This window comes from Lithobates pipiens, unplaced genomic scaffold (assembly GCF_037356315.1).
Source record: "Lithobates pipiens isolate NorthernLeopardFrog02 unplaced genomic scaffold, aLitPip1_a1.2 Scaffold_8, whole genome shotgun sequence".
NCBI lineage: Eukaryota > Metazoa > Chordata > Amphibia > Anura > Ranidae > Lithobates > Lithobates pipiens.
This window is the reverse complement of record NW_027507903.1, coordinates 1,101,958-1,124,240: the sequence shown is the minus strand read 5'-3', so window position 1 is coordinate 1,124,240 and position 22,283 is coordinate 1,101,958.

Here is a 22,283-nt window from a genome sequence, read left to right as displayed (position 1 = left end):
AGCTGGACCCTTTCCAATTCTTCTCTGTTTCCTCAGCCACTGTTAAAGTATCACTAAACGCACATCATAAACAACAATCAATAAATGGTGTATTCCATGCTGTGCATCACTATGAGATCCGTTTTCTGTATTCTGAAAAAAACCTGGTTGATCCTGCTGCTCTCTGTCTCCCCCTTCTGTCCATGTCCCCAGTTCAGCTAGGGATTTTGAAGCTCAGTTTAAAGTGAGTTTCTAGGATGAGCAGTAGCGGCTGGTGGCTTTTTTGTTGGGGGGGGCGGCAAACAACCACCCCCCAGCGGCTGGCAGGCACCTCAAACCCCACCGACCCCCCTGCCCGCGCACTGTCTTACCCCATCTAGGTGGCAGGTGGCCGGTATCAGTCAACAGGCATCGGCAGCGAGCATGGGGATTGGGCATCGGCAGCGAGCATGGAGATTGGCATTTGGCAGTGAGCATCGGGATTGGGCATTGGCAGCGAGCATGGGGATTGGGCATCGGCAGTGAGCATGGGGATTGGGCATCGACAGCGAGCATGGGGATTGGGCATCGGCAGCGAGCATGGGGATTGGGCATTGGCAGCGAGCATGGGGATTGGGCATCAGCAGCGGGATCAGGCAGCAGGCAGTGGCAGTGGTCATTGGGCATCTCCTCCATTCCTCCATCTGGGTGGCCGTGCCGTTTCCTCCCCTCCTCCTAGGTGTCCAATAGGATCGCATGTCCTTTCAGCAAATCGGGTGATGGGTCTCAAGACTTTGCTTCCTGATTGGCCAGGAGGAGGATCAGTCTTCCAATAGCGAATATTCATTCGCTATTGTAACACATCAGTGCTTACACCCCATCCCCACCATATTTTGAAGAATACTAGAGCCTCTGTCTCTAATCAGGTGCTTAAAAAAAAACACACCCCCCTCCCCCTCCCTGTAAGGGCTGGCTTAGCCCTTCCTTCTCTGGGCTGGCCGCTCAGCTGTTGGCTAATTGCCAGCTCTCTTCTCTCTCCACAGTTACCAGCTGTTCCTGATGATGCTCGTCTGACCTGCCTACTTAAAGCCTTCCAGCTTTCTCCACCTCTGCCTTTGTCTTGGTCACATCACTAGAAACCATCTCCTGCTGTTTGTTTAAAGACTGGCTTGCTGACATCCCTTCTGATCCTGCTTGCTGTTGCTCAACTTGGATCCCTGACTTCTGGCCTGGCTGACTACCCGATCTGGTTCCTGGACTCTGGCTATGCTTGACTACGCTTTTTCTATATACCTTTTTATTTTTATTAATAAACAAGTGTGATTTAATTGTACTTCTGTCTCAGTCTGATTCATGGTTTCTGACAGTAGGCGAAGGCCATGAATTCAGAAGATGCAGTCAATCCACTTGTTGGTAATACTTTTTCCAGATTGGATGAGCAAGATCACCGCATGGATTAGTTTGCCTCCACACCGGTCTTATGATTGCGCAATTGACCTTCAAACTGGTGCCATACCTCCTCGTGGCCGGGTTTACCTTGGAGGATAAGGCCATGGAGGAGTATGTTGCTGACGCACTTTTCTCGAGGTTTCATCCGCAAATCCTCGTCTCCTGCTGGTGCTGGTTTCTTCTTTGTGAAGAAGAAGAGCGGTGAACTGAGACCTTGTATAGATTATAGGGGTCTCAATCGTGTCACGATTAAGAATGCCTACCGGATTACATTTATTATAGAGCTATTTGACCGCCTCAAGGGAGCAACGGTTTTCACAAAGCTTGACTTGAGAGGAGCATACAATCTTGTGCGCATTAACCACTTGCCGACCGCCGCACGCCGATGTACGTCCATTTTTTGAAGAGGGATATCTCGGTAACGGCAGCAGCTGCTGCCACAACCGAGATATCCATCTCTTCAGGCGGCGGTCGGCTGTACAATAACGGTGGTCTCCGCAGCGGATTCGCCGCGAGATCACCGCTATCGGCGGCGGGAGCAATAATTCTAGCCCTAGACCTCCTCTGTAACGCAAAAAATGCAACCTGTAGAATTTTTTAAATGTCGCTTATGGAGATTTTTGAGGCTAAAAGTTTGACGCCATTCCACGAGCGGGCGCAATTTTGAAGCGTGACATGTTGGCTATCAATTTACTCGGCATACCATTATCTTTCACAGTATAAAAAAAAATTGGCCTAATTTTACTGTTGTCTTATTTTTTTATTCAAAAAAGTGATTTTTTTCCAAAAAAAGTGCGCTTCTAAGACCGCTGCGCAAATACGGTGTGAAAAAAAGTATTTCAATGACCGCCATTTTATTCTCTAGGGTGTTAGAAAAAAAACAATATAAAATGTTTGGGGGTTCTAAGTCATTTTCTAGCAAAAAAAACTGTTTTAAACATGGAAACACCAAGTCCGAAAAAGAGGCCTGGTCCTTAAGTGGTTAAGGAGGGCGACGAGTGGAAAACTGCGTTTAATACCAGAACAGGCCATTATGAATACCTGGCAATGCCTTTTGGCCTTTGTAACGCCCCAGCAGTTTTCCAGGAATTTATTAACAATGTCCTCCGAGATTTGTTGCAGTTATGTGTGGTATAGGGCTGCAACTAACGATTATTTTCATAATCGATTAGTTGGCCGATTATTGTTTCGATTAATCGATTAATCGGTTAATAACCTTTAAAAAAAAAAAAAAAAAAAAGTGGGTCAAATTGACGTTCATTTTCAACCGCAGTGAGGAGACAATTTGGAAATAATAGAAAACTTCTTAGTCAAAGGAATTTTCAGACAGAGTATGTGGTTTTCGTTCAGAAATTACATTACATTTTAAAAACAGAATGTTAAAAACAAGTGAAAATTTCCAGCAAAATTCTTTCATTCAGCGAATGTACAAAGATTTTTCGTCTCAATATTCTCATCTGAAAAATTGATCGGTGTGGTCAGCATAAGGCTCAGTACACACCTATGCAGTTTGCTTTTGATCTGTTTCTGCCGTGCTTTTTGCTGTGCGTTTTGATTTTTGCACACATGATTTTACTGCAATTTGCATTTTTACATTTTTTTGGGGCAGATTAAAAAACACAAATTGCTGCATAAACCCATTACATGCTTTTTCTGCAGCTTTCCCATTGAAGTATATTGAACCAATAAAGCACCATTTTGCGTTAAAAGTCCCTGACCCTTTCTGATGTGAACGTGTCCCATAGGAAACCATGTAAATGAACTGTAGTGCCTTTCTGCTAAAAGCACCAATAAACACATAGATGTGAAGCAGATCTAAGACATTTAGTAACATAATGGGGTTAAAAAAAACTAAAATGAGCCCTTTATAGTACAAAAAAAAAAGCAGATAATCACTACTGTAAGGAGTTCATTTTTTTACTGTAGAACAGTGAAAGTAATATTTACAGCAGTGATTATTTGCTCTTTTTGTACTATAAAGGGCTCATTTTAGTTTTTTTTAACCCCATTATGTTACTGGCCGATTAATCGATTATGAAAATAATAATCGATTAATTTCATAATCGATTAGTTGTCGATTAATCAATTAGTTGTTTCAGCCCTAGTGTGGTGGTTTATCTCGATGATATCCTCATATTTTCCAAGTCCCTGGAGAGCCACCACACAGATGTCGTGTACTTCAGAAACTAAGGGAGAACAATCTCTATTGTAAACTGGAGAAGTGCGAGTTCCATCGTGAACAGGTTACATTCCTGGGCTGTCATTTCCACTGCTGGTTTTTCAATGGACCCAGAGAAACTGTCGGCAGTCCTACAGTGGCCCTGACCCCTGGGTTTACGTCCTCTGCAGCGTTTCCTGGGCTTTGCCAACTACTATCGGAAGTTTAGTCGTAACTTCTCGTCTCTGGTAAAGCCTCTGACTGATATGACCAGAAAGGACGGTAACCCACAGAGTTGGTCTCCGGAGTCCATTAAGGCCTTTGAGACTCTCAAGGCTGCCTTTGTTTCTGCTCCTGTGTTGGCACATCCTGATCCTACGTTGCCTTTTATCCTAGAAGTTGATGCTCCTGAGACTGGAGATGGCGCCCTTCTGTTTCAACGTCCTAACTCTGAGGGCGATATGCATCCGTGTGGCTACTTTTCCAAGAAATTGTCACCTGCTGAGTGCAATTATGAGATTGGTGACAGAGAGCTGTTGGTGATCATTTTAGCCCTGAAAGGTACCACTGTGCCCGTTCTTATTCTTACTGACCATAAGAATCTTACATTCTTGTCTGAGGCTAAGCGACTCTCTCCCAGAAGGGCGTGATGGGCTCTTTTCTTGTCGAGCTTTAATTACATTGTCTCATTCTTACCCGGTACTAAGAATGTAAGGGCTGATGCCTTGTCACGACAATTTTCCTCCACTTCCAAGTGGGAGTCGGTTCCTGTTCCTATGATTCCTCCTGACCGTATCTTGGCTACGGTTTGCAAAATAATACGGTGACAAAATTCTTGCTGCTCAGGTCCATGCTCCTCCTGATAAACCTTGTGACCTCTGCTTTGTCCCAGAGAGTCTCTGGACTGCTGTGCTCCAGACTTACAATTTTCCCAAGGCAGCTGGCCATCCTGGGAAGAATCACCTCATTTGGGCCATTTCCCAACAATTCTGGTGGCCTAGTCTACGGGCTGATGTTACTGCCTTCGTAGCTGTCTGTCCCGTGTGTGCTTAGAGTAAGACTCCACGACACCTTCCAGTGGGCCTCCTACAACCCATACCCAATGGAGAGAGGCCCTGGACCTACCTGTCTATGGATTTCATTGTGGAGTTACCCAACTCCCAAGGCAACACTGTTATCTTTATGGTGGTTGACCGGTTCTCAAAGATGTGTCATTGTATTCCACTTAAGAAGTTGCCCACCTCTAAGGAACTGGCTTCCATTTTTGCTCGGGAGATCTTTCGCTTACATGGGCTACCCAAGGTGTTTGTCTCGGATAGGGGCAGTCAGTTTGTCTCCCGGTTCTGGCGAGCCTTTTGTGCACAGTTGGGAATCCAGCTTGCGTTCTCTTCTGCGTATCACCCGCAGTCTAATGGGGCCGCAGAGCGAGCCAATCAGTCCTTGGAGCAATTCCTAAGTTGCTATTTTTCTGACCATCATAACAACTGGTCAGACCTATTACCATGGGCAGAGTTTTCTCACAACAGTGCCTTGAATTCTGCCTCCCGGTTGTCTCCATTTATGGCGAATTATGGTTTCCAACCTTCCATGTTGCCTGACTTGTCTGTTCCGCAGAGTATTCCTGCGTTAGAGGAGCATCTCCGTGGTCTTCGTTCCACTTGGGTACAAGTCCAGGAGGCTTTGCGTCATGCTAATGATAGGTACAGAATCCATGCTGACCGCAGACGCCTGCCTGCGCCTTCCTACCAGGTTGGGGACAGGGTCTGGCTGTCATCTCACAACCTCCGGCTTCGTGTTCCCTCACTGAAGTTTGCACCTTGGTTTATTGGGCCTTTCCATATCCTTCGCAGGATTAACCCAGTGGCTGGTTGGACCTTCCTCCTAGTATGCGCATCTCAAATGTGTTTCATGTCTCCTTATTGAAACCGTTGGTCTGTAACCGATTTACCACCTTGGTGCCACGTCCTCACCCTATTCAGGTTGAGAACCATGAGGAGTATGAGGTACAGTCCATTGTTGACTCCCGTAGGTTCCGTGGGCGCATACAGTACCTGGTGCATTGGAAGGGGTACAGTCCAGAGGAATGCTCCTGGGTTTCATCCTCAGACATACATGCCCCTGTCCTCCTCTTCAAGTTCCATAGACGGTTTCCCCTCAAGCCCAGTGGTCCTCCAAGGGAGAGGGGTCATTGAGGAAGGGGTACTGTCAGGGCTGGCTTAGCCCTTGCTTCTCTGGGCTGGCCGCTCAGCTGTTGGCTAATTGTCAGCTCTCAGCTCTCTCCACAGTTACCAGCTGTTCCTGATGATGCTTGTCTGACCTGCCTACTTAAAGCCTTCCAGCTCACTCCACCTCTGCCTTCGCCTTGGTCACATCACTAGAAACCATCTCCTGCTGTTTGTTTAAAGACTGGATTGCTGACATCCCTTATGATCCTGCTTGCTGTTGCTCAACTTGGATCCCTGACTTCTGGCCTGGCTGAATACCCAATCTGGTTACTGGACTCTGGCTATGCTTGACTACGCTTTTTCTATTTACCTTTTTATTTTTATCAATAAACAAGTGTGATTTAATTGTACTTCTGTCTCAGTCTGATTCATGGTTTCTGACACCCCCCCCGCATTGAAATCCATGCATCCGGCGTCCATCCACACCATATTATTGTCAAAAAATAATAAAGATATGATTTTAAATATATATATTTGTATGGCAAATATTATTTATTTTTACTCTGTATCCCAAAGGCTGTTTTTTTCTGCTGAACATGTGACCAGCACCAAAGGACCAGAAGCTCCTCCTGCTTATGCTTCCTTGCAGACAGGCTGGGAGAGAGCTGAGTCATGTGACAGTTGGATATCCATTAGGAAAAAAATGTTTTTTTTTTAAATAAATGAATAACAGTGCTGCTATCCATATACAGAAATAGAAGGGACAGTGTATATTAAACAGTGTGTGTGTAGTATCACTTTAAGCCTGTAGGTGGGGTGCAGCATGAAGAGGAGACAATAATTCACACAGGCTGGTGCAATAAAACTTGTATTGAAGAAATGCAGTAACAGTCCAGAAGACACCCGGGAAGAACAGCCACCCAGCCGGGACACTCGCAATTCAGCAGAGGCGCAGAAACAGGTTCAAGCCAAAATGACAGCATCTATTTAGAGGGGACCGAATGTGGCCTGACCATCGTGTCCCAATCGGGAGAATGTTCAGAAGAGACACTTACCCTTCTCATCAGGAACCTCTCCCTAGAGCTACTATTGTCCTCACAGGTGTTCTATCTGTCCCTACCATGTCCACTCACCAAAAAAAACTTATGTAGGCTCTGCCTCACCCAAGATGGCTGCTAGAGTCCTATCTATCCAATAGGATAGCTTCCCTAGTGATCCAGGAAACCATAGAGGAATATTTCTACTCCTGACTTCCTCTCCAACAACAGTGCCCACTGCGGAGAGAGCGCCACCTGCTGGGGAGAAAACAGACTGCCCCTGCCTACAAGCCGGCTATAGATGGATCCAATCTCAGCCAGTTCAGCAGGGACCGGCCGAGATTCGATCCATCTATGGGCAGGTGTCCGAAACCATGAATCGGACTGAGACAGAAGTACAGTTAAATCACACTTGTTTAATAATAATAAAAAAAAAGGTAAACAGAGTAAACGTATTCAAGAGATAGCTAGAGTTCAGGAACCGGAACGGATAGTCAGACAAGCCAAAACATCAGGGAGCCAGGGAACAGCAAGCAGGATCTGGAGCCAGAAGGAGTGTCAGCCAAGCAAGTCTTTAACAGGAACACAGGAGAGCGTCTCTAGAGATGTGACCAAGATGCAGGCAGAGATCCTCTGAGCTGGACGGCTTAAGTAGGCAGGACTGACGAGCAGGATATCATCAACAGCTGAGTCACTGTGGAGAGATAGGAGCTGGCAATTAGCCGACAGCTGAGTGCCCAGCTCAGAGAAGGAAGGGCTGAGCCCAGCCCTGACAGCAGGCTGGTTGTACTGAAGTTGATCCATTTGCCAGACAGTATACAAGCCGGTAGCTGCAACCTCCGAGTGTGATGACATTACAATCCTTGCAATCCTTGCCTCCCCGGCGTGTTGCGTCCCTATGGACTTTGGTCTCTGCTCTATGCTGTGCACTATGTGATATCAGATCCCCCCTGCCTTCTGAAGCTCAGAGATGCTTTGTAAAATGTGTACTTTAGTAGTCTCTAGATGTGAGAGTGCTGCAGGTAAACAGGTACAACTTATGCAGGAGTATTTGTTTAATCTCTGTGTATCACCTGAGGACAACTACTTTAGGCAGGCAACTCTGCACGTGTGACCCACAGAATGATGTCATACACGCATCTCAGTAGGCGGCTGACCCAGAAATGTCATCAGTTTCGATTAGACAGCCGGGATCCCTGCTCCCTGCACATGGGCAGATGTTCTGCAGGGCCTGGGTTCCAAGAGAGCCCTGTGGCACATCTGCAATGGCCACTTACACAAGGGGTTTTATGAGCACATGCAAACATTGCTAGCAGGGAAGTTCATTTAAATAATACCCCGATGATCCCACCCTGAAGGTCCTACAACACCATAAAATGCCATACAAGCACTGCTAAAGTACATACACTGGAGAGAGAGGACTGAGTAGCAGAGGATTAGCAGAGCTGGGGAACCGGAGGAAGAGAAACTAGCAGATGTCAAACATGGTGCGCAGCATGAGAGCAATATAACGGGGGGTGAGTGAGGAGGAGGATCAGAAATCCACAGGATCAGCAGAGCTGGAGACTACTACTGAGTGTTGGATCAGCAGAACTGGGGGTTACTACTGAGATGGAGATCTACTGAACAAGGGTATTAATGAGCTGAGGATCCACTGAACAGGGGTACTAATGAGCTGGGGATCTGCTGAACAGGGGTACTAATGAGCTGGGGATCTGCTGAACAGCAGTACTAACGAGCTTGGGATCTGCTGAACAGTGGTACTAATGAGCTGGGTATCTGCTGAACAGGGGTACTAATAAGCTGGGGATCTGCTGAACAGGGGTACTAATGATCTGGGGATCTGCTGAACGGTGGTACAAATAAGCTGGGGATCTGCTGAACAGGGGTACTACTGAGCTGAGGATCTGCTGAACAGGAGTATTAATGAGCTGGGGATCTTCTGAACAGGGGTATTAATGAGCTGGGGATCTGCTGAACAGGGGTATTAATGAGCTGAGGATCTGCTAAACAGGGGTATTAATGAGCTGGGGATCTTCTGAACAGGGGTATTAATGAGCTGGGGATCTGCTGAACAGGGCTACTAATTGGCTGGGGATCTGCTGAACAGGGGTACTAATGAGCTGGGGTTCCACTGGGCCCCTTTAAATTAAAATAGAATATCAATGCACACACAGAGGGCATTTGCCGAACTTCATTAAAGCTTCAAAAAAAAACGATCGCCGAAACATCAAAACACATCAAAAAGCACTGAGTTGAAGCGGTTGGCACTTTAATAAGTGTATAAACGAGCCCTTGGCGTTCCCAGGACTAAATGTATTCGGAGCCTGTAGATAATATTGCTCCATGCTGGAAGTGTCTGCTCTCTGCCCCTCCCCCCTTCTTAGAACTAATTACGGTAAATGCTCTTCTATGATGCCTTAGGGGACAATGTCTGACCCCAATGATCCGGGGAACATTTCTGGGCACTAATTACATTCCGGAATCAGATCCGCTGCGATTGTCTCTACAGGTGTCACCGCTAATATCATTAATCACCGCCACCGAGAGACATTCCGCCCGCAAGCTGAAATAACCGGGAACGGCGAGGAATCAAGGATGGAAATTCCGCCGGTGTTAAAATAGGTCTTCTAATGCAAATTGGATTTTCTTTGAGTTGCGCCGGCTGTATCTTCACTCTCTTAGGGATCATTCACACCAGCATTGGGGAGGGGGGGTAAAAACCCTGTGGTTAAGCCACGGATTTATTATTATTATTATACAGGATTTATATAGTCCCAACAGTATTTGCAGCGCTTTACAATATAAGGGAGACAATAAGGGCCGGTTCACACAGCGAGGCGAGGCGACACGGCTCGCCTCGCCTCGCTCCCGCAAGTCGCCCCCGTTCTGTACAATGGAACCGTTCTGAGAGGAGCGACTCGAGTCGCTCCGACTCAGAAAAAAGGTTCCTGTACTACTTCGGGGCGACTTCGGGGGCGACTTGCATTGACTTCTATACAGAAGTCCTCTGCAAGTCGCCGCTGAGCTCCCCGCAGGTCGCGGCGAGGTAAGTCGGAGACGCCTCGCCGCGCCTCGCTGTGTGAACCGGCCCTAAAGGGACCATACAATTGCTCCTGCAAGCTTACAATCTGATCCACCCTCTCCCCCCACCCCTAACCCCCTCCTTTAACTGCAGAGGCAGCGGCCGAGCGTACGGACCGTGGGTCCTCAAACTACCACTACTGGTGGTTTTATTTTTTGCTAAATAAAAAAAATAAAAATACAGAACATTTTTTAAAATAAATGTTTTTTTCTTTGTTTCTGTTAGAAAATTTTGCAAATAAATAATCTCTCTTCATAAATTTTGGCCAAAATGTTTTCTGCTTCATTCCTTTGGTGAAAATAACCCAAATCAGTGTATATTATTTAGTCTGTAAGAAAACTAATATCTATCTATCTATCTATCTATATATATATATATATATATATATATATATATATATATATATATATGAAAATCGATCAATCCCGATGTACTGACTATATATATATGAAAATCGATCAATCCCGATGTACTGACTATATATATATGAAAATCGATCAATCCCGATGTACTGACTATATATATATGAAAATCGATCAATCCTGATGTACTGACGGTCAATCTCTATCTCTTGAGGCCTGAAAATGCCAGGACAGTACAAATACCCCCCCTCCCCCCGCCCCAAAATTACCCCTTTTTGTAAAGTACAACGTCCAAGGTATTTAGTAGGAGGCACTGTCTGCCGCAATGCCGCAGTCTTGCTAAAAATCGCTGATCGCCGCCATTACTAGTAAAAACAATTACTAAGGGTAATTAGCGTTGTCTGTATTGCGAGTAGCTAAGGTCATGGCAGCACCTTATGTTTAAGATGCTTATATGACTTGCACGTTTGTATGTCTTGCAGTTTTTCAATAAAATCTTTTTTGGGAAAAAAAAAAATAAATAAATAAAAAAATAAAAAATAAAAGTCCCTAAATCTCCTCTATTTTGTAGACGCTATAACCTTTGCGCAAACCAATCAATATACGCTTATTGGGATATATATATTTTTTTTTTACCAAAATATGTAAAAGAATACACATCGGCCTAAATTGATGAAGAAATTCAATTTTTTTTACATTTTTTTTTTAATTGGATGTGTTTTATAGCAGAAAGTTAAAAATATGTATATATATATATATTTTTTCAAAATTGTCGCTCTTTTTTTGTTTATGGCGCAAAAAAATAAAAACCGCAGAGGTGATCAAATACCACCAAAAGAAAGCTCTATTTGTGAGGAAAAAAAGAAACAGCAATTTTATTTGGCTACAGCGCCGCACGACCGCGCTATTGTCAGGTTAAGTAACGCCATGCCGTATCGCAAAAAATGGCCTGGTCATGAAGGGGGTGAAACTTTCCGGGGCTGAAGTGGTTAATAAAAAAAAACTATTTTTAATTTTTTATTTTAATTTTTTTAACATACTGTGACCAGAGCAATATAATGTTACCAGAGAAACAATGTACTACTCTGGGGAAGTGCTCAGTATATATATATATGTGTGTGTGTGTGTATATATATATATGTGTGTGTGTGTGTGTATATATATATATATATATATATATATATATATTTTTTTTTTTTTATATATATATATATGTATATATAAAAAAAATTTTTTACACTTTATGATTGTTTATACCAGTGAATTTCATTGTTACATGTAAGCATTTTACTGAATTAAATCAATTCATTACAACAGAGTGTCCCATTAGCAGCCCCCTTACATCAGAGTGGCCCACTGAGCCATCAGCCCACCGGGAAACTCCCGGTAGTCCCAATGGCCACTACATGCCTGTGTCCACCCGGATCTCCGAAACTATGAAAGTTGTTACGTGAATGGAGCTGCTCTGCAATGCATGCGATTGTGGCATGCAAGTGCAGGGTCCAAGGGGGTAGAGCTGAGAAGAGTGACAGTCCCTGACTCACATGTGAACAAGCTATATCAAGAATGTTACAGGATATCAGACAGAATACATGATACTACATAATAGCATAAAATATCATTATATTATGTCTCATATCCGGTAACATTCTGCTACTTATCTTGATATAGCTTGCACACTAACATTGGTCATCAAAATACCCTGAAGAAGCCTTGACAGGTGAAACATGTTGAAAATAGGGATGAGCTCGATGTTCGAGCCGAACATCGGGTGTTCGCCTGTTCGCCGAATATCGAACAATTTTGTGTGTTCGCGGCAAATTCGAAAAGCCGAAGAACACCCTTTAAAAGTCTATGGGAGAAATCAAAAGTGCTAATTTTAAAGGCCTATATGCATGGTATTGTCATCAAAAGTGTTTGGGGACCCGGGTCCTGCCCCAGGGGACATGTATCAATGCAAAAAAAGGTTGTAAAAATTGCAGTTTTTTCAGGAGCAGTGATTTTTAAGAATGCTTAAAGTGAAACAATAAAAGTGTAATATTCCTTTAAATTTCGTACCTGGGAGGTGTCTATAGTATACCTGTAAAGTGGAGCATTTTTCCCATTTTTAGAACAGTCCCTGTACAAAATGACATTTCTAAAGGAAAAAAAGTTCTTTAAAAGTCCTCGCGGCTATAATGAATTGTTGGGTCCCGGTGATACAGATAACAGACATTGAAAAAAAGGGCATGGGATCCCCCCAGTCCATTACCAGGCCCTTTGGGTCTGGTATGAATATTAGGAGAACCCCGAACCAAAATGTAAAAAGAAATTGTGTGGGGGTCCCCTCAAATTCCATAGCAGGCCCTTCAGGTCTGGTATGGATAATAAGGGGAACCCTGCGCTATTTTTTTTACATTTTGGTTCGGGGTCCCCCTTAAAATCCATACCAGACCCGATTATGTAAACGGGTGGCCCGCCCGTTCTGACGCCATGGGGAAGCCATTGAGAAGTCCCCGTGCCTCAGAGGGGGCAGGGTCACCCGGGTACGTCACCACGTGGCCCCGCCCCAGTTATATAAGAACTGTCACCTGCGAGGACGTGTCAGGCGGTGGGAGCCTCCCATGGAGGTGGATTGGTGGCGGCCTGCAGGGTTTTTTTTTTCGGTCCGTCTGCGGAGCAAGAGAAGAAAATGAATGGACTTTGTGGGACATTTTTATTTTTTAATAAAAGACTTGTCCCAAAGTGTGTATTGTGTTTTTTTTTTTTTACATTTTGACACTTTTTTTGTAACGGGGGGCAGGGAACTGGGGGTCCAGTTAAAAGGGGCTTCCAGATTCTGATAAGCCCCCCACCTGCAGACCTCCACAACCATCAGGCAAGGGTTGCGGGGATGAGGCTACCCCAAAGCACCCTCCCCATGTTGAGGGCATGTGGCCTGGTACAGTTAAGGATGGGGGGGGGTGCTCTCTTGTCCCCCCTCATTTCCTGTGGCCTGCCAGGTTGCGTGCTCAGATAAGGGTCTGGTGTGGCTTTTTGGGGGGAACTCCACGCCATTTTTTTTCATTTTGGTTCGGGGTTCCCCTTAATATTTATACCAGACCCAAAGGGCCTGGTAATGGACTGGAGGGGGATCCCATGCCCTTTTTTTCAATTACTTTTATCTGTATTGCCAGGACCAGACTATTCATTGTAGCCGTGAGTAGTTTTAAATTACTTTTTTTTTCCTTTAGAAATGTAATTTGGTGCAGGGAGTGTTCTAAACACGGGAAAAATTTGCCACTTTACAGGCATACTATAGACACCCACCAGGTACGAAATTTAAAGGAATATTACACTTTTATTGTTTCACTTTAAGCATTATTAAAATCACTGCTACCGAAAAAAACTGCCGTTTATAAAACTTTTTTTTTGCATTGATACATGTCCCCTGGGGCAGGACCCGGGTCCCCAAACACTTTTTATGACAATAACTTGCATATTAACCCTTAAAATTAGCACTTTTGATTTTTCACGTTCCGGTCGCTTAGACTTTGACGGTGTCCGTGTGTTCGAACGACTTTTTGCCTGTTCGCATGTTCTGCTGGGGGGCGGGGGGGGGGGGGGGGGTGTTGAGCTCATCCCTAGTTGGAAACACGAATATGATACCAATATATTTATGAATTTATTTTGACAGTGTAACCGAGATGTATATAGGTTTTCTATCTTTTTAATGATTTTTAATCTCGCATACCAATAAACCATGTAATTTGAATTTTTCTCATATTCTTTGCAAATCACACCTAAAAATACCCATATTGGGGCAGCACAGTGGTGTAGTGGTTAGCACTTTCACTTAGCAGCAATAGGGTCTCTGGTTCAAATCCTGACCACAACACCATCCGCCTGGACTTTGCACGTTCTCCCTGTGCCTGTGTGGGTTTCCTCTGGGTACTCCGGCTTCCTCCCACAATCCAAAGACATGCTGGTAGGTTAATTAGACCTTGTCTTAAAAAAAAAAATAAAAAAAATTTGCCTTAATATGTGTATGTGTATGTCAATGTTGTATGTGTTTGTAAGCGTGTCAGGACCTTACGGGGTAAAGGACCACACAAAGCCACAGATGGACTCCGGTGGCAAGAAAGCACCCTGAGGCGATTCAGTCCACATAGGTAGTGCTATACAAGTCACTCACTCACCCAACCCCTTTTCCCCTCCATATGTGCCGGTTACTTAAATTGCACCCCTTTTATAAATTCAGACCAGGCAAAGGCACAAGTTCAAAATTAACATGTTGACATATACAAACGTCAGTCCGAGAAAAAAAAAAGTGCAAACATTTCTTTAACATTCTGTGTCCCTCATTCAGGCTTACGGCTGCCCCAGCATACCTGCACAGGAAAAAGTCCATCTTTGGCAGAGTCCATCAGAAGGGACTGCAAGCCCCAACAACCCTCCTGGGCGGTCGGCATTTCCAACTTCAGCACATCATTGGCAATCCGGGCTCTGATAACGGCGGGGAATGGCTCCAACCAAACCAAACCGGCTGGGACCGAATGAGCAGAACAGCAATAAGAACCCCTCTCGACCTTCAGGGTCCAGACCTCCATCCCTTTTTATAGCACATAGGACCGGGAGGTCAGACCCAGGAAAACCCACCAAGAAAAACCCAGTTAATACAATTAAAGTGGTTGTAAACCCTTACAAACCACTTTGACCTACAGGTAAGCCTAGATTAAGGCTTACCTGTAGGTCCAAGAAATATCTCCTAAACCTATATGGTTTAGGAGATATTTGCCCGAAAACAGGCACCGCTGTCTACGGCTCATGCGCCGTAGACAGCGGCGCGCAGGCGCACTGAGCGCGGCATTCTCAACGACGGAGCTGCCGCGCGTGTCGGCTCCCGTGCGCATGCGCGGGAGTGATGTCATCGCGGCTTCGCCGAATGACAGCGGCGGAGCTGCGAGACCCCACCAAGAAGATGGATGCGGCGGACTACAGGGGACAGCGGTGACTTCGCTGGCTCTTGTGTCAGGTAAGTGACACATAATGGACTACTATGCGATGCGATGTGATGCGATGCGATGCATAGTAGTCCATTATGCTTTGCCTTTGCAGGGAATGAAAGAGGAAGTAAACTCATCAGGGTTTACTTCCTCTTTAACTCCCAACTTCCTGGCTGGGGCAGCCTTAATAATTACCTGACTGTATCTTTCTGCCCTAAATAGCAAATCAGCTAATAGGCATGATATAATTAAATACACCCGCAGATAAAATCAGAGAGAAGATCGGAGCATTAAAAAATTCCGGCTAAGCCTGGAAATATATTACTGGCCAACAAAGCTGCATCATTCTGTCCAAGAACTGCAGTCACCAGCAGCAGACACAACTTTTATTTATATATTGTTCATTGTAATTTGTTGCACCATATCGTGCTTACTGAGCAAGGCAGCTTTCCAAACACAGAAGCCAGCAGAAAAGTTGTGCAGCGAGAAAGTAAAAGCTTGTGGAGTTTTTCAGACTGCAAGCTTTAGGAAAGACTATGCTGAGGTTTGAACATGCACAATTAAAGCCTCAACCCATGTATATACTGTCTGTCCCATTAACTAGTTAGTTTGGGTCAAGGTTGCCCATATAAAGAATTTGCTACACTAACAGATGCACCCCCTGGGTGAACTGTATAAGCTCAGCTTTATACAGTGAAGCACCCTCTAGTGTGCTAGGTGTATATAAGTTCCTTAGTGTAGGAAAATTGGTCTGGCTGAGAGCCAGCCAGGCCTGGGTTGAAACTGGGTCAGGGTTGAGTGACTCAGGGAGGCTGGATGACTCAGCAAGCAGCATCTCTGGTGACTCCCCCTGCATTCTGGAACCTTGGAGAAGCTTCCAGAAGTAGTGGATGGAGTCTAGGAGGAGCTGCTTGGAGTATGGATGAGGGCCCCAGCCAATCCGCAGCATCTGGGCTGGCAGGGGGCAGGCCACCTCATAAATAGGGAGGACGTGTAGATCAAGAATAGTAGAGGTCCAAGGACAGAACTTTGGAGGACCCCAACAGGGACTTGGGGGACCCCAAGAGGAGTTGGAGAGCAGGACATGGAGTTGTAAGTGACACTGAAGGTGTGGTGAGGTAGGTAAGATTTGAATCAACTGAGAGGGCAGCCATGGAGACCAAGCAAATTGAGTTTTTTGAGGAGGAGGGGGTTGTCAACTATATCAAAGGCAGTGGAAATGTCCAAGAGTAAGAGTATGGAATAATGACTATTGGTTTAGGCTGTTAGTAAGTCATTTGTGAGATTTAGGAGAGCAGTTTCTGTGGAATGATGTGAGTGAAATCTGGACTGAAGGGGATCAAGACGGTTATTGAGGTGGTCGCTCAGTTGGGTTGTAGACTAAACGTTCAAGGTGTTTGGAGGCAAAAGGGAGTAAAGAGATGGGTCTTAGGTTGTTAAGATCGGTGGGGTCCAGTGAGGCCTTTTTGGTATGGGAGTGACTAACGCATGTTTTAGAGTGTTGGGGGAGATGGCAACCGTAGTATTTGAGAAGGAACAGGGTCCAGGGTAGGATTGCCACTTTTTCTACAAGCCAAATACCCGAACACTTTAGCGGTGCACAGCAATATTTTTTTCTTTTTAAATATACTTTATAGCAGTGGTCTCCAAATTGAGGCCTGGGGGCCAGTTGTGGCCCCTTTCTTGCCTTTCTCCCAACTGACGCTAACAATGGGGCACCATTTCTCCCACTGACACCAACACAATACAGTTCCTGACAATATTGGGGGCACACTATTCCGCCCCCTAATACCAATTGTGGTAATGTTTACTCCCACTGATGCCAGGAAAATGTCCATGCCTGCCACAGTTTGGTCCCCCATAAAGTCTGAAGGACAATAAATCGGACCTTTGTTTAGAAAGTTTGGAGACCACTGCTCTGTAAGAGAACAGACCTGGGACACCTTTGGGTGCTCCAAAGAGAAGAGTAATGCAGCATGCATAGTGGCCCCTCACCCTCCTGTCAGGCTCTGTTCTGAACTACATTCATGTCTGAAAAAATGTGTCTGGGTTTCAGGGGGACTGAAACCCGGACACACGATTCAAAACCCGGACTGTCCGAGTGAATCCCGGACAGGTGGCAACCCTAGTCCAGGGGGCAGGAGGTCAGGTTGGTGTTAGAAAAACAGTTTAGTGACTTCCTCTATAGTAGCTGGGTTAAAAGAGGGAAGTATTGATTGCGCAGGAGGACAAGGAGTGTAAAGTGAGGGAGATATCTGTAGAGTGGAGACGAATTGTCTCAGGCCGCGTACACACGCGGGGACTGTTCGCCCAACTTTGTCCGTCAAACAGTTTCGGCAAACAGTCCGCTCAAAATTAGCATGGACGGACATGGCCACACACGACGGACGAACAGTTTGCTGAAACCGTGCGCGATGACGTGAACGGCACGTACGACGGGACGAAAAATACGACGTCCTATACACTGCATTATAACTTTCGGCGTGAAAATCCTTTCTGAGCATGCGCGCAACTTTGTTTGACGAACAAGCCTACACACGCGGGGACTGTCCGCTGAAACAAGGTTTCAGCGGACAGTTTTTCGGAATTTCCGAAAAACCTTGTTCAGCGGACTGTTCGCTGAAACTGTCCGCTGAAAGCCCACACACGGGCGGACTGTCCGCTGAAACTTGGTTTCAGCGGACAGTTTCAGCGAACAGTCCCCGCGTGTGTACGCGGCCTCAGTCTTATTTTTGAAGTGATTAGCAATCTCCTGGGCAGTGGGTAAGTTAGTGGGTGGGGGTAATGGAGGACGAAGTAGAGCGGTAAAGGTAGAAAAGATATAGAGATCAGAAGCTTGGTCCCCAACTAAACCTCCCTAACCACTTTCAGACCGGACCGATTTGCTGGTCAAAGACCAGACCACTTTTTGCGATTCGGCACTGCGTCGCTTTAACTGACAATTGCGCGGTCGTGCGACGTGGCTCCCAAACAAAATTGACGTCTTTTTTTCCCACAAATAGAGCTTTCTTTTGGTGGTATTTGATCACCTCTGCGGTTTTTATTTTTTGCGCTATAAACAAAAATAGAGCGACAATTTTGAAAAAAACGCATTATTTTTTACTTTTTGTTATAATAAATATCCCCCAAAAATATATAAAAAAACATTTTTTTCCCTCAGTTTAGGCCGATACGTATTCTTCTACATATTTTTGGTAAAAAAAATCGCAATAAGCGATTGTTGATTGGTTTGCGCAAAAGTTATAGCGTTTACAAAATAGGGATAGTTTTATAGCATTTTTATTAATAATTTTTTATTATTTTTTTTTTTACTAGTAATGGCGGCGATCTGCGATTTTTATTGTGACTGCGACATTGTCGGGGACCCATCGGACATTTTTGACACATTTTTGGGACCATTGTCATTTATACAGTAATCACTGCTATATAAATGCAGTGATTCCTGTGTAAATGACACTGGCAGTGAAAGGGTTAACCAGTGGGTGGCAGTGTAGGGGTTAAGTGTTCCTAGGGGTGTGTTACTAACTGTGGGGGGGTTGGGCTTTCATTTAGTGTACACTGATCTCTGCTCCAATCACATGGAGCAGAGATCAGAGTCACTAGTTGCTAGGCAGAATGGGAAAATGTTGTTTATACAGCATTTCCTCCATTCGGCCGCTCCGTGAGACGATCGCGGGGATGCCCGCGGCGATCGAGTCCGCGGGTCCCGCGACCGGACTCACGGGGGTCCCGACCAGCGCGGGAGCGCGCCGCCGGCGGCGCGCTCCCGATGGCACGGCGGCAACGAATATTGGACGTACATGTACGCCAATATGCCTGCCCGTGCCATGCTGTCGACGTACATCGTCGTGTGCTGGTCGGGAAGTGGTTAAAGAGCAATTGGACTATCTCGGTACAAATTAAGCTAAGATAGATTCAAATCTATGAACAAGAATATAGAAAAATATATAAAGTTTTATTAATACAAAATCAACATATAATGAGATACAGATTAAAAGCATGGTAACAATACATGTATATCACCAATATAATGGTCCCCAAAAGGGGAGGATCACAGTGGGACAGTTGATCACGAATAGCATCTCAACAAGTTTCGCTGTCTAATGCTGCTTCATCAGGAGAATATCTGTAATTTGATTGACAAGTGATCAATAACAGTACATTTGACCAAAAGAAAATAATACAGTCTCATCATCATGTAGTGATGTCAATAACAATATTAACATGGGGGAGGAGCAATGCTGCTTACCTGTGACCCTGGCAGGCACAGGACCAAGGACGTCACCAAAAAGTCCCCCCGCGGCGACTGGGGGGGACGTGCAAATCAATGGACTGGTATCCGGACAGATAAGGTAAAATGACTGGAATGGATAGACTAAGCAGTTGGAAGGGCTGTGGGTTGAGGAATGTGAATGTAAAGTGAGGGTGTGGGGGGAAGGGGGAGAGAGGTTGGGTGTGAAATGGAAGTTGTGTGGAAGTGGGGAAGTGGGGAGGTTTGGTTGGGGACCAAGCTCCAATCAAATTACAGATATTCTCCTGACGAAGCGGCATCAGACCGCAAAACTAGTTGAGATGCTATCCGTGATCAACTATCCCACTGTGATCCCCCCCTTTTGGGGACCGTGATATTGGTTATGTATATGGATTGTTACCATGCTTTTAATCTGTATCTGATTATATGTTGTCTTTTATGGATTTTGTATTAATAAAACTTTATATATTTTTCTATATTCTTCTTCATATATTTGAATCTACCTTAGCTTAATTTGTACTGAAATAGTCCAATTGCCCTTGTTCTTTAGGGAGGTTTGGTTGGAGACCAAGCTCCCGATCTCTATAGCTCTACATTTGTGGATGATGGTACAAGTTTCCATATTTCTTCTACTACTATTGTGGTCATAGAGGCTACATTTGTTTCTCCAACAGTAGAAACAATGGTCTGTTGTCTGATTTTCCTATCGTCTGTACACAAGACCCTCACACAAAATTTGAAAGTACAAACACACATGCTCGGAATCAATGCTCACCAAACATGACATTAGCAGAAGATACCTAAAGGGTGGCGCTCAGGACCTGAAATTCCATGTAGTACGTCACTATGTTTGTGTTTGTTGGCCAACAATTGTGTACCATTTGTATGCAAGACAAGTTCCCGGCACACACCCTTCAGACAAAAGTCTGACGCTCTGTTGGCCAACAATCAGATTGCATGTACGAGGCTTTAGTCTTACGCCACAACATGTTCTCTTGCTGTTTAATATATCACACTTTCTCAGGTGCCATTGTAACAAGATAATCCATTTTTTTTTTGCTTTACCTGTCAGCAGGGGCATTGCTAGGTCTGCAAAAGATCTGGGGCTAGAGCCAATAGCAGCGTAGTAAAGAAAGTCATACGTTTGGGCGGGCATACACATGTATATACAGTAATATAGGTGTGTGTGTGTGCAGAGAGCCAGTTGCTTACATCAGGGTCCCCAGAGAGCCCCCCCCTTACATCAGGGTCTCCAGAGAGCCCCCATTACACCAGGATCCACAGAGAGCCCCCCCCCTTATATCAGGGTCCCCAGAGAGCCCCCATTACACCAGGATCCACAGAGCCCCCCCTTACATCAGGGTCCCCAGAGAGCCTCCCTTACATCAGGGTCTCCAGAGAGCCCCCATTACACCAGGATCCACAGAGAGCCCCCCCTTATATCAGGGTCCCCAGAGAGCCCCCATTACACCAGGATCCACAGAGCCCCCCCTTACATCAGGGTCCCCAGAGAGCCCCCCTTACACCAGGGTCCCCAGAGAGCCTCCTCCTTACATCAGAGTCCCCAGAGGGCCTCACCTTAAATCAGGGTCCCCAGAGAGCTCCCCAATCACATCAGGGTCCCCAGAGGCCCTCCCTTACTTTAGGGTTTCCAGAGAGCCCCCCCCTTTAAAATCAGGGTCCCCAGAGACCCTCCTCCCCACTTACATCAGGGTCCCCAGAGAACCTGCCCTCCCCTTGGGGACCCCTGCAGAGACTCAGGGCTATGGGCCCCAGATTCGGGGCTATAGCCCCAAAAGCCACCCCCTAGCGACGCCACTGCCTGTCAGTGGTCAGAATATGTCATGGCTGATCGGTGAATATTTTAGCGTTAAGTTGTAGCACCTTCCAGAACACCTTATTATCAGCAATAATGATGAGAAGACCTTCAGTGCCCCGTGTCTCCATCTTCCCATAGCTTCTGCCAGGAGAAGATATCTGGCAGAATAACGATGTGACATCTTCCTCTGGGAAAACGGCTTGTCGGAGTGATTTATGTAATTAAAGGATCTTATGTAAGTCCAGCTGAATGAGGATTTCCAACTGTCTGTTTACAGCACAAGCAGATCCTATGAATGAGTAATGAGGGATTGAACAGATGTGCGGCGAGGAACGCGCCTGATATTTACACAACAAATAACGAGCGCGGCGAAAGATTACAACGTTTTTTTTTTTCTAAACCAGAATTAACATTTTTTTTTTTTTCCAGCAGATTTTTCTGCCGTTGGAAGACTTGGACTCTCCGTTCCAGCGTCTGACAGATTGAGATGATTTATATTGTCAATAAAGGTATAAAATCAATTAGTCATCCATATGGTAATACATCTCAGCGGCTGGTGTGCAAAGATGATGATAAATTAATCTTAGAAAATATGATCAAAGACAGTCAACGGTACAATTTACCCTTTAACCGCTTGCCTACCGATGCGATTTAAAAATAAATAAATGTTTAAACGCATTTTAAAATCAGCATTTCTTAGCTAAAAATGTATTTAGAAACATCAAACATTAGATATTTTCTGAAAGCAGAGACCCTGGAGAATAAACAACAAAAGAGCTGGTCACTAATTGCTTGTGGCTTCTTATGCAAGTTAGTCCGGGAGCTGGATTGTCTAAAGCCTCATACACACGATAGGACTTTGTACAAACTTTCCCTTGGATTTTTGTACAAAGGGCGTCGGCCGTGAACTTGTATTGCATACACACAGCAGGACTTTTTTAGCCAACTTTCACCAAATCATGTGGTTTATCTGCTCTTTACCGCCACCTTTGGTCAACTTCTGTATTGTTGTCTGATCTTTTGCATTGGTTCTG